Source organism: Rhipicephalus microplus, chromosome 5 (assembly GCF_043290135.1).
Source record: "Rhipicephalus microplus isolate Deutch F79 chromosome 5, USDA_Rmic, whole genome shotgun sequence".
NCBI lineage: Eukaryota > Metazoa > Arthropoda > Arachnida > Ixodida > Ixodidae > Rhipicephalus > Rhipicephalus microplus.
Genome location: NC_134704.1, coordinates 129,163,584 through 129,179,977, shown reverse-complemented (window position 1 = coordinate 129,179,977; position 16,394 = coordinate 129,163,584). Strand labels below are relative to the sequence as shown.

At 49.5% G+C, this 16,394-nt stretch overlaps 1 protein-coding gene across 1 annotated transcript in view; it reads left to right on the top strand.

Annotated features, from left to right (window-relative positions):
- The first annotated feature begins 7,721 nt into the window (after positions 1–7,721).
- LOC142817375 (Golgi-associated plant pathogenesis-related protein 1-like) overlaps positions 7,722–16,394 on the top strand; it is an 87,703-nt gene continuing 79,030 nt past the window's right edge. Inside the window, exon 1 of the mRNA XM_075894402.1 lies at positions 7,722–7,798. The gene's annotated coding sequence lies outside the window, so the exon portion shown is untranslated. The remainder of the gene's footprint in view (positions 7,799–16,394) is intronic.

Sequence of the window (16,394 nt, the reverse complement as noted above, 5' to 3'; positions counted from 1 at the left end):
CACGTCTGATCGACACCACACAATGTGGGATCAACACATTCTTTTTCATGCAGTTGGTGTACACTGGTTCTACGTTGGCATCAAAGTTTGCGGAATAGCTGTCGCTGCAACCAACAGGTACACGAACGGTTGATAACGGTGGTATGATAGTGTCGCCACAGACACACAATGCCGTCTCACCATCCACAGGGTTTTCCAAGAGTGCTGGCGGAACGTGATCACTCAAGACTATTGTCCCTGTGCGGCAGTCAACAGTTGCACCACACTCCCTCAAAAATTCCATACCCAAAATAACATCATGTGTCGCCTGCAGAATAATCACGAACTCCATTGAGATAACGCGGCCTCCGAGAAATACGTTAGCTTCAAACACACCAACAGGATGCAGTGCCTCACCACTCACTCCACAAAACTTCGCAGCTTGATTCCACCTAAATAAAACCTTCCGCCCCAAGGTATCTTTAAAACACGCACTCATGACCGAAATGGTTGCCCCCGTATCCACCAAAGCCATCACAGGCACACCGTCAACAAAAACACGTACTTTGTTCTTGAGCATCAACACAGGAGGTATTTCTGATATTAGCACGTCTCCGGCGACCTCACCTCCATCGGCCGCGCTTGCTAGTTTTCCTGTGGCAAAGGAGACGTGTTGCGGCGCCGTGGTGAAGGAGAACGGGGAACACGAGGCGGTGGAGGCGTCAAGCTCCTGTCAGATGTAGGGGAGTGGTTCCGGAAGCTGCGTGTCCAGTAGTCGTCGCGAGGCAGCAGGTGTGTTGCATTAGGGTCGTCGTACGGTCGATCAGACGATCGTGTGAAGTGTTGTGGTGGGCCATAGTACGTTGCTCGCGGGTCATCGCGAAGTCGTTCGGAAGGCCGTGCAAAGTGTGGTGGGTAGCCATACCGTGGGGCTACACGTCGACGGTTGCAAAATCGCGAAATATGTCCTGGTACACCACAGGAGTAGCAAACTGTGAGAGGTCGAAACTCTCTTTGTTCGTCGATGAATCGAACATCGTCTTCTCTGGCGGAGTGGGTCGGTTCGTTCCGTATATCATAGGGATAGACCGGGCGTCGCGAAGCAGGCGGACGCTGGGGGCGTCGGTCATGGCGAGGAGCTGGCAACCGTGGTGCTCTCCTTGGCTGTGGGGGTGCGCTGTACTCAACAGCTGCTGCACTAACCATCGATTGCCAAGGGGTCGTAGAAAGCGGCGGCGCAGTCACAGCCTCACGTGGCACATATACCGAATGTTGGTCGTTTACAGAATGGTGATCAACTGCTGAATGTGTCTGTTCTCTATAGCGAAACATTTCTTCGCGAACAATCCCTCGAATCGTTGAGGACAGGTCTGGGCAGGTGCTCGTGTCGATGCTGGCAACCGTTGTAACATTTGTGAGCCAGCCGAACTTTGGAGCAATCCTGCGCATTTTCAGCTGTTCGAAAGTTTGGCAATGCCGAATCACGTCGGCACCGAGCTCAGGTGCTCTTTTCCGATGAGAAAATTACATACATCTTCGGCTATGCCTTTCAGCAAATGTCCTACTTTGTCGTCTTCTGACATTTGATCATTGACCACCTTGCAGAGCTTCAGCACATCTTCTATATACGTGGTACATGTCTCACCTGGAAGCTGCGCGCGTTGAGACAATGTCTGCTCTGCCCGCTTCCTTTTGACGCTCGAGTCGCCGAAACACGCTTTCAGCTCTGCCACAAAAAAGTCCCATGTCGTCAGTGTGTCCTCGTGGTTTTCGTACCACACGAGCGCAGTATCCGTAAGGCAAAAGACCGCATTGCTGAGCTGAGCGGTGGCATCCCAGCCGTTGGACTTGCTGACTCGCTTGTACTGGACGAGCCACGCGTCGACATCCTCTCCCGATTTTCCTCCAAAGGTTGGCGGGACTCGGTAGTAGGGCACGGAACCCATTGGAGTTGGCCTTGAAGCGTTAGATGGCTGATCTTGGGCCATTACGATCGGCGCAGGCGGGAGTCCGGCAAGGCGGCGGCTGCGGCGTAGTCCAGGTAGTGAAGCTCCCGTCGTTGGGCTTGTCTTACCCAGCACGCTTCCACCAATCTGTTACGCACAAGGAGGACCAGGACGTATACGGCTGAAGGGGGCCGTTTATTTTGGTCGCGAAGAGAAGCGCCGGAGCAGCCAACAAGTTGATGATCGCAGTGTCGTCGTCCTCTTTCTTTCTCCAGCTTGGGGCAGCCAGCACGTTCACCCATCTTCGTTTTCTTCCAAGGCATGCGTAACAATATGACTACATGCCACAGCTAAGGTGCCAATATATTTCGACATGACGCGGTGGGCGTGCTCGCCGGCGTTCATTTCGTCGTGTCGCACCGGCGTTGCCACGCCAGGTGCCGGTCTTGCCATATACTCGAAGGCGCACGCCGCACTGCGTTGCTTTGACGCATTGGCGTTTTAGCGCGTCTGGCGGCCCTCCGTCACGAAAGAGGGAGACGGAGTGTTGTCTGAGTAACGCATCGGCGTGAAATGCAGCCTGTCGCGTTTCGCACCAGTTGCTGTCAGGCTGCGCCGACGGACGCTGGTCGCGCCTGGCATCAAACTACAGAGTGCTCGTGTTTTGCTAACGTAGTGTCACTGTGCCCAGCGTGTACGCGCGTCAACGCTACATTGGAGTATATTGGGCCCTTCATGATGCGCTCGCGGCCGTTTTGCTACCTCCACATATACCAAGTTTGGTGTTACGTCACGTCAATGGATGACAAAAGTATATGACTGGTGCAAACATGATAATGCTGACAAGCGTGTCATTTAAGAAAATGACAACATACCGCTCTTATGACGTGCTCGCGGCCTTTTCACTAGCTCCACATATACTATATTTGGTATTAGCTGACGTGAAGTGATAATTAGGACACATTCACCCATAAAAATCATGACACGGAAGTCATGTACATCATTTACCTCCACCTCGTAATGTTGTGCTGATTGTAAAGTAACATATCAATAATTTTCATCCGTGCTTCGCGTAACATCGATTCCCACTGTAGGATAGATCTGCCAATGTTTGTAACAGTTTGGAGCATTGGATGGCCCACTCGTTACGCTAATCGCATTCTAGGATGACTGGTTGTTCTTCGCTTTTGTAAAACGCTTTATAAAGGCTAGTGCACCCCGGCAGTGATCGCGCGACCATTCGTGCCTGGCGACCAAAAAGCAACTGATGTTCACACCGGCAGAGGCTGCATGCCAGTGACCGGAAGTCACACAAACTGGGGAGTCACGTCCGGATCTCGTTATCAGCGAGAACTCTGGAGACCAGCGCCAATCAGCTGATTGCTGCCAGCTGAATTAGTGGACTGAACTGAGTCTGCCGCATTTATTGTTTCGTGCGTTCTCGCACTGCGTTCAAAACAGCGTCAAGGAGTTCAATTCAAGCAAAGAACAAGACATTGTCATGGTGCTGGTGCGCTGTGCCGTGGTGTCAGCACTGGGAGCACAGATGCCTCCAAAGAATAAAAGCCGGTGGTGGGTGTGACCATCCCTTCGATCGCGAGAGTTGGCCGGCCATGCAAAGCACCTACCTCCCGAGCTGTGCTGAGACGACGAGGAGTATTGATTGAGAGAGTTCGCTGGCCATGCAAACCGCCTACCTCCCGAGCTGTGCTGAGACGACGAGGAGTATTGATTGCGAGAGTTGGCCGGCTATGCAAGCCACCTACCTCCCAAGCTGCGCTGAGACGACGAGGTGTATTGATTGCGAGAGTTGGCCGGCTATGCGAGCCACCTACCTCCCAAGCTGCGCTGAGACGACAAGGAGTATTGAATGCGAGAGTTGGCCGGCCATGCAAGCCACCTACCTTCCGAGCTGCGCTGAGACGACGAGGAGTATTGATTGCGAGAGTTGGCCGGCCAGGCCAGCCACCTACCTTCCGAGTTGCACTGAGACAACGAGGAGTATCGATTGCGAGAGTTGGCTGGCCACGCAAGTCACCTACCTCCCAAGCTGCGCTGAGACGACGAGGAGTATTGATTGCGAGAGTTGGCCGGCCACGCAAGTCACCAACCTCCCGAGCTGCGCTGCCAGCCACCTACCTCCCGAGCTGCGCTGAGACGACGAGGAGTATTGATTGCGAGAGTTGGCCGGCCACGCGAGCCGCCTACCTCCCGAGCTGTGTTGAGACAACGAGGAGTATTGATTAACAGAGCTGGCCGGCGATGCAAGCCGCCTACCTCCCGAGCTGTGCTGAGACGACGAGGAGTATTGATTGCGAGAGTTGGCCGGCCACGCGTGCCGCCTACCTCCCGAGCTGTGTTGAGACAATGAAAAGTATTGATTGCGAGAGTTGGCCGGCCACGCAAGTCACCAACCTCCCGAGCTGCGCTGCCAGCCACCTACCTCCCGAGCTGCGCTGAGACGACGAGGAGTATTGATTGCGAGAGTTGGCCGGCTATGCGAGCCACCTACCTCCCAAGCTGCGCTGAGACGACAAGGAGTATTGAATGCGAGAGTTGGCCGGCCATGCAAGCCACCTACCTTCCGAGCTGCGCTGAGACGACGAGGAGTATTGATTGCGAGAGTTGGCCGGCCAGGCCAGCCACCTACCTTCCGAGTTGCACTGAGACAACGAGGAGTATCTATTGCGAGAGTTGGCTGGCCACGCAAGTCACCTACCTCCCAAGCTGCGCTGAGACGACGAGGAGTATTGATTGCGAGAGTTGGCCGGCCACGCAAGTCACCAACCTCCCGAGCTGCGCTGCCAGCCACCTACCTCCCGAGCTGCGCTGAGACGACGAGGAGTATTGATTGCGAGAGTTGGCCGGCCACGCGAGCCGCCTACCTCCCGAGCTGTGTTGAGACAACGAGGAGTATTGATTAACAGAGCTGGCCGGCGATGCAAGCCGCCTACCTCCCGAGCTGTGCTGAGACGACGAGGAGTATTGATTGCGAGAGTTGGCCGGCCACGCGAGCCGCCTACCTCCCGAGCTGTGTTGAGACAACGAAGAGTATTGATTAACAGAGCTGGCCGGCGATGCAAGCCGCCTACCTCCCGAGCTGCGCTGAGACGATGAGGAGTATACATTGCGAAAGTTGGTTGACCATGCAAACCACCCACCTCGCGAGCTGCGCTGAGACGACGAGGAGTATTGATTGCGAGAGTTGGCCAGCCATGCAAGCCGCCTACCTCCCGAGCTGCGCTGAGACGACGAGAGGTATTTAAGAGAGTCGTACGTATTCAGAAATGCTCTTGAATTTATCCTAACTTGCCACAGTGTCTAATGGAGCACGAACACGTCTCGAGCGCAGTGTCTTAAGTCGTTGCCAAGGCATGAAGCACCAACGCGTCCCAAACGCGCTGCAATAAAAGCAGTGACAAGTCAAGTTCAAGACAAAAAACGATTCTTAATACGTGGGAAAGATAGTGTACAATTTATTTTCTTTTTACTTTAACGGTGTTTAGCTTCTTGCGAATGCCACCACGTAAATTTGACACTTTGTTCGAGCTGCTGTGCTCCGCCATCTCCAAGCTAATATTCCGTGGTGGCCATGGTGCTACAGACCCAGAGGGACGCACTCGTTTGTATCTAGTGGCAGGAGGCCTGCGCAAGAAAAAAACAAAACAAAAATTGAGCCTCGCTGATTGGTTCCAGCAGCTTTTCGACTGCAAGCGCGCGATAGAGGGCTGATGCACACCAGCGGCTTGCAGCGGTCGCGCGATGATTCGCGACTGGCGACTAAAAAGCGACTGATGTTCACACCGGCAGAGGCTGCATGCGAGCTACCAGAAGTCGCAAAACTGGAGCGCGTCCTTCTTGTCTCTGTGTCGTCGTTTTGTTCTCGCGCTATAACTATCGTCATGGAGGGTCACGTCCGGATCTCGTTATCAGCGAGAACTCTGAAGACCAGTGCCAATCAGCTGATTGCAACCAGCTGAGTGATCGGAGCGAACCGAGCACGCCACATTAATTGTTTTCCTCTGTTCTCGCACGGTGTTGAAAAAAACTAAAAAAACAAAAATTGAGTATCGCTGATTGGTTCCAGCAGCCTTGCGACTGCAGCCGCGCGAATAAAAAATCGGTCAGGAAGCGACTAGCCAAAGCAGTCGCTTTGCGACCGTTCGCAACCGTTTGCGACTGTTTGCGACCAGTCGCAAATGGTCGCGCGACTGCTGCTAGTCGCCGGTGTGCACCAGCCTTAGGTCATATTAACGCGATTGCTTCCCCGACATCAAGACTGCCTAAGTCAAGTTTGACAACATGTCGCAAGCACCGTAGTAGCTCAGTGGTAGAATACTGTGTTAGCACTCAGCTGACCTTGCTTCCGACCCCACTGTGCCATTGGGGCAAGGTCACGTCTGCCTAAGGGAAGCTTCACAAAATGTTGCAAGAACCGGCGTAACTCAGTGGTAGAATATTGGGCTCGTACCCAGCATACCCGAGTTCAAGGCCCACTGTGTCATTGGTGCAAGGTTTTATGTTTAACTTTTGCGCTATGTGGTTACGGACACCGGCGGTGGCGGTGGCGGACAACATACAACTGCGGGAAACCCTAGTTGTAATCTCATAACAGATTTCGCTGTAAAAACATGAGATAAAGCTTCTTGTTTTGAGAACTGCCACTCATGAAAGGAATGTGTAAACTGCATCGCTCGGATACAGGTTTACCAACCAGCCCAGATTTTGCGAGATTGTCCCAACTCTTCAAGCACCATCCCGGCTCCCGCGCCATCCTTGTTGGGACGTACAGCTACATGTCCTGGTTATTTTCCGAAACGTCCAGTTTGAAAATTTTACGTGACCCTACGCAACTCCAGCAACGCACTCCTGGCTAAAGAGCCAGAAGATTTGACATATCGCACAAATTGCCCACACAATTCAATGCACTGTGGCCAGTGGTGGCTGCGAGGGCCTCTTGCAACTTCAGTTGAACTTGCGCGTGACGCACGTCAACACTATCTAGCAAGAGGCAGTGCTGCGAACAGCACCTACTCAGCTTAAATTCTTCAAAAGGCTGCAACCACAAGAAAAGAAGGTATGTCTATAAAATATTCCGCAATAATGAAAACTCTACTTCCAGGCTCGCTAAGTTGGTGTACTCCACCCCTCCCACCCCTTAGTCCCGACTTCTTTCATTAAAGAGTTCGTAAGTATACTCAGTAATGATATTGCGAGCTGTAACAAATACCCAGTAAAAGAACTTTTCGCTTCCATTGTCTCAACTTTCGCTTCAATGGCCATATCGCTTTCACTCGTTCGCGATTGTTTCAGCTATCGCATCACTCCATGACGTCCGCCGAAAGTACATGGAGTATCGAGAAGCCAGAACTATATGGGTTACTTTCTAATCAATGTGCGGGCTCTTGATGCGCCGCATGATAGAGAATTCGAGGAATATCACAAATGCAACTGTTTACTACAGAGACACCAGCGTAGCATTTATTGTAAGATCTTACGACGCGTGACTAGGGTCGTATTTCACGTGCCGATGATAAAGAAAGCTTCGTGTGCTCTTCCTGACAATCTTTTGGCAATATATCTCTTTGTTCTTTAGTTTGCACGACAAGTTGCGACTGATTCTTCTCTACGGAGAATACCGACTCTTAAGAATCGCAAAATACGCGCTTGCTGCTGTCAAAGTTAAGTTGACACGTGCGCTTGGACGCATCATCACCTCACCTCGTTGAGTAGTGGGGCCAGACAAAAGAGTGTGCATGCTTAAATGCGGGGGCTTGCACTCACTGTTGCGCACGTTGTAGAACGCGTCTACTATAGACGAATGACGGCATTAGTAGGCGGCATCCTGCTGACGGCATCCTGCTGAAGTAGAGGTAAGCTAGGGCACCTGCTTTGATACATTCACTTCTTTTGGTGCATAATTTCAAATTGGAAGCTGCCTATTTGGTAAAAAAAGAAGAGACATTAGGTAATTTTTGCCTGGCCCTTATAGTTCAAATATGTGAAAATGAAAATCATCATTGTTTAGATGCTGTCAGTTGACCCATGAGCTCGTTGTTCCCCGTATACACTATCAAAAACTGCAGTGTTTGTTACCCTTTTCGGTGGGTTCTGACTTCTCACGTATATAATTCTTTTAAAAGTGACACATGAGTTTCTCTTTTTAGCCTTAAATTAGTGTACTTCAGGAGTCTACCTTGAGCTCTTAGCTAGAGTCAAGGCCTCTAATCTAAAGGATCAAGTTACCTCTGCTGAGGTATTCAGATGGCTCTTTCCGGTAACTCTGCTAAGTTAGTCAACTGACGCTCGCTGAGTGTCAACGACTACATAACAATTTTAGGTTAGTCAACTTACTCACGCTCCATTTTACCACGAGTTTAGTCGGAAATCGTCAAATAATTTTTAGCAACTTCAATAAAACTTGCCATTGCGCTCACTGACAGCAATATAAAAACAGTTCAATTTTGGTTTTACATTTATACAATTCTTGAAAAATGCACAGAGTAAAATCTGCATTTTTCCCGCATTATGAAATTTGAAGCATGAAAAGATGGTCTTTGATTTGCAGTTAAGCACATGGGGTATTTCACACTTACGACACCCAATTTAAACAAGAACAAAGACCGACGAAAACCACAAATAGTGCACAACACGAGCGCTGGTGTTGTGTACAACCTGTGGTTTTCGTCGGTCTTTTTTCGTGTTGAAATAGGGCGTCACCAGCGTCAAGTGTGTACAACTAGCCCCTACTCTGGCTCTTGTAGCAGTCGAGGTAGGCCTCAGTCAGTGGATCAGTTAATCAATCAAATGAACAAAGTTTTCACTATAAACAATACAGTATCCTATAGCAATAAGTAGGAGGTCAAAGAAACGATGCTTTCACGCAGCTTAATTGAAGAGTGGCAATTCTTTCCAAAGAGACGAGTATTATCACTTCTAGCAATGTGGCACTTTTGCCTCTTTCAGCCAACTTCTATCATGGCACCATTTCAGCATAGTGTGAGTATTGCTGACTAAAATGCAAGGCTGCGACGTGAACAAGGTTACATACTGCAAAAGACACCACATGAATGAGAACAAGAGAGGTAAAAAATAATGATACCAAGAGAAGTATCAGGAATGTTATTAGAAGTAATTGTTATGTAAATGTGAAGCAAGAAAACTGCACCAAATTATAACTTTCTGTCAGCAGAAACCGACTTTCTGTTAGTTCTCAATAATATTATGTCTAACAAAGACAACAAGCCCTTACGTTTACTCTTCTTCCCTTCAATACTAGTGAGAGTCTCCTTCTGACAGACTTCATGCTTTTAGGTATAGTATGCGAGAGATTATTGGTCAGCTGCCACCTTTGATGGGGTCACGTGGTACGTGATGCCAAGGCAGAAAAGCGGTGTTCCACACTCGCCTTATGGTCTGCTGGTGGCGCTGACTGACGCTGCCGTGTTTAATGGTAAGGCAAATATCTATGTCCATCAGAGTGAACGATCAATGTCTGCGAATGTCTTAAGTTACAACATTATCTGCAGCACAGCATTACTAGTCGAGAAATAAAGGTAAATATACTATATATACTAGTTGAAACAGCTCTGCTTTCAAAGGTATGCGAGGTCACAAACCTGACTAATATCTTCGCAAAATTCATTGAAGATTATTGTCTCTCTTTTGCTTCCCGTGAACAGCCATGAAAAAATCGAATTTGAATAGCGAGACGGAATAATGTTATCGGAAAACGTCGCAGTTCGATTGCAAGGACGAAGCAATGAATGCGATAGCAACCAATTATAATGTTGTACAAAATTCGAATCCAATCTCGCATAACTCTACTGAACGCTAATGTAAGAAACTGCGGCAGTTCCAGGGAGAGATGAACTTTCTGCACAGTCTGTTCACGTTGAGAGCGCCACACGTAGAAGCATTAGCGTGCACACGAGAGGAGCAGGGGACGGGGGGAGTGGCCGTCCCCCAAGTCGCCTAGGCAAGGGGTGAAAAGCCTGCACCAAACATTGACATAGTAGAAAGGGGGCGTTTCAACTCGCATGAGGGGGATTAATTCGACCCCAAGCATTTACATAAAGAAGAGGAGGGGCACTGCGACGAAAATTCGCCCCCCTCCTTGAAGGTGGTGAATTCTTCCGCACATGTCCTTCTGCGCATGCCTATGCATAGAAGGGTATAGGAGTCACTCCCCAAAGAATGCCGAGACTACGCGTGCGGCAGCGATCACGTTCGTGCCCATGGCACCCAACATCAAACTTGCCAAAGCACCCTCATGTGCCCCTCACGTCTCTTCATGCTCGTTCAAGATGGGCGAGGCATTTCCTTTGTGTTTCCATGGCAGGCCACCCTCCCCCAGGCTCGAGTGTTTAGTACATTTTGCCCAGGCGAGGGGGCGAGTTATCACATGCGTCCTCGGAGTGGCGCAAATGGTGGGCCGGCTCGTTTATTCTGTGCTTCAGCCACGTTTGTCATTCCTACTTTCGTACATTTACCCACGGTAAGATATACGTTGCGCTGACGTGTTATCAATTTCACTTTGTATGAGTGGTGTCTCATATATATACCAAATCGATACAACCTCCGTGCAATGGGACATGACGGGAACTGTGAAAGCAATGGAAAGAAACCCCGTTGAGGATGTCCGTATAATAGGTATTGCAATAAAGAATTCCAGTAAAACTCTACACAGCACTATATAAAAAGAAATCTACATAGAAACAAAAAGGTTTCCAACAGATAATAACCGACATGATACGGAACAATGTATTTGTCCTTATATTGTAAATGTAAATATAACTGGAACACAATAGTAGCTTTTGCGACCTGTCATTCGATAAAATGTTTAATGAGAACAGACCACCATGCTAAGGAAAGTACTGGGGATGTAAAGAAAGGTGCAAACTCTGCAAATTTGCAGCAATAGGTGATGTCGCCCTTTTTCAAAATACAAACAAAATTTGTGTATTCTCCTTTGAGTGGGTGGAACTCAACCCTTTTCTTCCATCGTCTCGTGTAACCACGTGGCGTTTGGACCACCTTGTTGACTGTCACACAGGTCCCGTTAATTCGGGAGGCGATCGCCGAGGTCATTCCAAGGGCCGAAGTATCGGCCCCCCGAACCGCACCACGAAAGCGTGGACAATTTAGAAGTGGTCCTATTTTGCGGGCCAGCGGACGCCGGCTGTGGCCCAAAGAACAAGTCAGAGCCGAGAGTTGATAAACAAACAAAATTATATTCTCAATAATGGCAGATCAAAAACAATACACAAGTATGCACACTCCACAATAGTTGAATACAATACGTCACCCAAAAACAACGTACTTCACAGTACAATCAGCCACACTCGAAACAACGGACACAGACAACAATACGCACTACAATGCAGTCGCATGCATTGAACAACCAAGACACTTAAAGACTAAAGAGATAAAAAACCTATTCAGTCCAAAGTTCTTGGAACAAAAGTCTAGATGATACTCTTCCGAGAATCACTCACTCAAAGTCCAGCATTGTTGTCGTTCCGCGGCCCTCGAAGTTTCTCTTCCAGGAAACCTCGCGTCTACAATTGGCCACTCTCCAAGCTTCAAACTTCTTCGCCGGAAACACGTCGGCTTCACACACGCAGCTGTTGCCACGCGTCTTCGCTCGATAGCGGTAAACACACACTCTTGCCTGTAGCTCGAGTCGTCACCCCTCAGGTGGAAATCATCTTCTTCTCTCGCTTTGTCTCTAAGGACAAAACCTTCGCCGACTACACGGCGGTATACCCTACGCGCTCTGGCGCTAACTTCCGTCTTCTCCTGATCTCTCACCTCGGCTGCTCGAATCAATACCCTCCGCCTGAGATTCCAGAAAGTTGTCATCATTTGGTCGGCGCGATGCGCAGCGAAGACTGGGGGAAAGGTCGAGAGGATACGAGGGCCATTCCCGTCGGATGACTCAACCCGGCCTTACCACGCCTCTTTCCTTCTAGAAATTTCGAGTGCTTGCTCGGCCGCCAATGTGGGGTGAGGAGGTTCGTCGGCGAAGCCACGCTTCCGAGAAGAGAGGGAGCGTGCCCGGGGAGCTTGTTTTCTTTTTTTTTCTCTTTTTCTTTTGACCTCGTGGCGTCACTCGGGCGTTTCGTCGCGGGAATTGGGTGGCGCGCCCTTTTTGAGCGCTAGTTCTGTGACACTGCCCCCCACTTTAAGAATATTATCTCATAATATTCAAAACCACACAAACGAGCGCGAACAGACACCACACACTCTCACAGACTGTAACATAATCCGTCGCTCATGACACTTCACATTCACAATAGATCGCTCAATACAATTGTACATTGTAATTCAATTCCACAACACATGAAATATAGCCACAAGTACATGAATGCAACACTCCATCACATATTCCAAACAATAAAAATGTACAAAGTTCTCTCATTACAACAATTATACAATACTATACATCACATCACCGTAACAAACATTTCGACTCGCTCGACATACAGTTGTGACACAGGACAACCACCACATTAACTTAACATATAGCACTGTCAAACACATTCTGGTTTGACCCCAGCACTTATCCTGTGTGTTTCGAGCTGCGCTTGCGTCCTTTCTTGCGGTGCTCGCTCGCTCTCTTCCTATTGTTTTTGCTCGTTTTGTTCCGGCGAGCCCCTTCCAATGACGGTATCTGAGGCAGCGTCGTTGTCACTTCCGACACTGCAAACGGGTCATGACGCTCAACCGATCCTGCCTGGTTATTCACCCGCTTGTTCACGTCCCGACATTTGGCCTGGCTGGCCAACTTCGTCACCTTTACACTGTCGGTCGGTTGAGGTCGTGCCGACGCAAGTCCAGTTGCTCGGTACGTGAACTCATTCAACACGATCATCTTATCATTCATTGTCTCTTGCACCTCGGCTTCACCTTGGGCTCGAGTGGGATCCGTCACGGGATGCTCCTCCACTGTATCTCGCGGTCGCTGGATTGGCGAGGGCTCTATCTTAGGGTCTTCTCCCAAGCATTCCGGATCATTCGGTCCTCGCGCTCCGTCGATGTTTCCGATGACAAGGTCGTACAGGGGGGTCGTCATGCGTAAAGCAGTAACCTTCCCGCTGAAGTACGGAGTTTTAACCTCAATTTCTGCTTCGGGAAGCGTCCGAACCGTACGGTCAATTAGGCAAACCGGTTTCATTTTGCCGGTCAACTCACTTTCCCGTACCAAATTTCTCCGCACGATAACCATAGAGCTACCGGTGTTTCTTAACACCGTAACCTTTTTGCCCGCAACTTTTCCAGGCAGCGTTGGCATTCCCTTCGTAACACCGGTTGGCTGTTTTGCCATTACAGCACCCACAATAGGAATTTTCTCCCCTTTTTTCAACTCTACGAATCCATCTGTGATGGCATTATTACCAGATTTCGGTGCCGCTTGCACACAGGATACCTGGTGAGTTTGACTCGCTCCATTTCGACATGCGTCTGCTTTGGGCCCAGTCTGACCACACTTAAAACATTTTACTACCGTAGGGCTTGTAAAGATCGTTTCACAGTTTTTCGCGCGATGACCCACTCGGTTACACAGAAAACATCGTGGAATGCTCTCTGGTGCACGCTTCTTTTCTTCGGGAGCCAATTTCTTCGAATCTTCGGGACAACCCTTCTTGACCTTGGCCAAATTAGTGCCACCTTGCGCTTCCAAGAATTGATCAGCCAATTCAAGCATGCCTTCAAGTGAGTCAGCCTTCCTCTCTTTCAAGTACACCGACAGGCTTGGGTGGCAACTAGTGAGAAACTGCTCTCTAATTAGGAGCTCTCTAAGTTCATCGTACTCTTGCGCTGTCCCTGAAAGTTCAATCCATCTGTCGAAATAATGGCATAGTCAGGAAGCATACTGCGTAGCCGTCTCACCATCAGCTGGCTTTCCTGTTCGAAATCTGTCCCGGAATCCTTCCACAGTAAATCTAAATCGCTTCAGCAAAGCAGTTTCACCTTTGCATAGTTGGCTGCATCAGTCGGCGTCCGCCTACCGTACACACTGAGCGCTTCACCACTCAAGCAAGTACTCAAAGCAGTTGCCCACTGATATTCCGGCCAATTCTGGCTCCTCGCAATCGTCTCAAATCGGTGAAGGTACGCGTCAAGGTCGTCCTTCCTTTCATCAAACGCTACGAGCAGCTTGCTTGGGTTCAAGCGGAAGCCGTGCTCCTCCCGTTCGCTGCTTTCAACTCTAGCTTGGACCGGAGTTTCACTTCGCTGTTGCAACCGGAGCCGCTCGAGTTCCATTTCGTGCTGCCGCTGCCGTTTCCTTTCAGCCATCTCCACTTCTCTTTCTTCTCTCGCCCTTTCGGCTGCCAATTTTGCTCTCTCCAACTCCAACTTCAATTGTTGCTCTCTTTCTTCCTTCGCCCTTTCAGCTGCCAACTTTTCTCTCTCCAGCTTCAACTTCAATTGCTGCTCTCTTTCTTCTTTCAGCTGTAGCTCCTTTGCCTCTCTTTCTTCTTTCGCCATTTCAGAGGCCAGCCTTTGTCTCTACAACTCAGCTGCTTTTTCTTCCTTGGCCGTCCCAGCTGCCAACCTCTCTCTCTCTCCAACTCAGCTTTTTTTTTCGCTTTGGCTCTTTCGACCGCCAACCTTTCTTTTTTCAGTTCAGCTGCCTTTTCTTCTTTGACCCTCTCTTTTTCTTCTTTATCCTTTTGGGTGACCCACTTCCGTAGTTCAGCGCCAGAAAGACCCATCTTCTCACTAAGAGCTACTAACTTTTCGAGATCCATGGTGTCTCGCAAATAAAGTCAAGCCGCGTGCAAAAAGTATCTGCCTAAATCAGTCTATCGGAACACTCTCCTGCACTCGTTAACGCGAACACTGAGCAACACACAAAATCGTTCCGATAGCACTATCAACAACTCGAGGCCCTTTCTCACTACTTTGGACACACTGTGCACCAAAAAGTCCTGTTGCGGACGCCAGATTAATTTGTCACACAGGTCCCGTTAATTCGGGAGGCGATCACCGAGCTAATTCCAAGGGCCGAAGTATCGGCCCCCCGAACCGCACCACGAAAGCGTGGACAATTTAGAAGTGGTCCTATTTGGCGCGCCAGCGGACGCCGGCTGTGGCCCAAAGAACAAGTCAGAGCTGAGAGTTGATAAACAAACAAAATTATATTCTCAATAATGGCAGATCGAAAACAATACACAAGTATGCACACTCAACAATAGTTGAATACAATACGTCACCCACCAAACAACATACTTCACAGTACAATCAGCCACACTCGAAACAACGGACACAGACAACAATATGCACTACAATGCAGTCGCATGCATTGAACAACCAAGACACTTAAAGACTAAATAGATAAAAAACCTATTCAGTCCAAAGTTCTTGGAACAAAAGTCTAGATGATACTCTTACGAGAATCACTCACTCAAAGTCCAGAGTTGTTGTCGTTCCGCGGCCCTCGAAGTTTCTCTTCCAGGAAACTTCGCCGAAGTTTCTCTTCCAGGAAACCTTGCGTCTTCAATTGGCCACTCTCCAAGCTTCAAACTTCTTCGCGGGAAACACGTCGGCTTCACACACGCAGCTGTTGCCACGCATCTTCGCTCGATAGCGGTAAACACATTGCCTGTAGCTCGAGTCGTCACCCCTCAGGTGGAAATCATCTTCTTCTCCCGCTTTGTCTCTACGGACAAAACCTTCGCCGACTACACGGCGGTATACCCTTCGCGCTCTGGCGCTAACTTCCGTCTTCTCCTGATCTCTCACCTCGGCTGCTCGAATCAATACCCTCCGCGTGAGATTCCAGAAAGTTCTCATCATTTCGCCAGCGCGATGCGCAGCGAAGGCTGGGGGAAAGGTCGAGAGGATACGAGGGCCGTCCCCGTCGGATGACTACACCCGGCATTACCACGCCTCTTTCCTTCTAGAAATTTCGAGTGCTTGCTCGGCCGCCAATGTGGGGTGAGGAGGTTCGTCGCCGAAGCCACGCTTCCGAGAAGAGATGGAGCGTGCCCGGAGAGCTTGTTTTCTTTTTTTTCTCTTTTTTTTGACCTCGCGGCGTCACTCCGGCGTTTCGTCGCGGGAATTTGGCGGCGCGCCCTTTTTGAGCGCTCGTTCTGTAACATTGACGCACACGGCACTGATCACCTTCCCATCGCGAGTGGTGAGGCGAGCGACCATAGCGGCAGGTTCGCTTCTCCGAGTGTGGCTGCCAACTGGAGTGAAAAGATGGGAGAAATGACCCTAAATTACGGGACTGAGGACAGCACACAGAGAGAGACTCGGGGCTTGAACTAAAAGTACTCTTCAAGCAACATGTCTTAACATTACACATCTATAACAGGTGTATTTACGTTTAATTATTTTCGGTATGAAAGCAACTTTTAGCGCAAAAAAAGCGAAAACTTTGGCTTGCAGAAGGAACACCATTGCGCGAATTAAAGTACTTCATTTCTGAAAATTTGCATCACAAGGTGCTCCCGG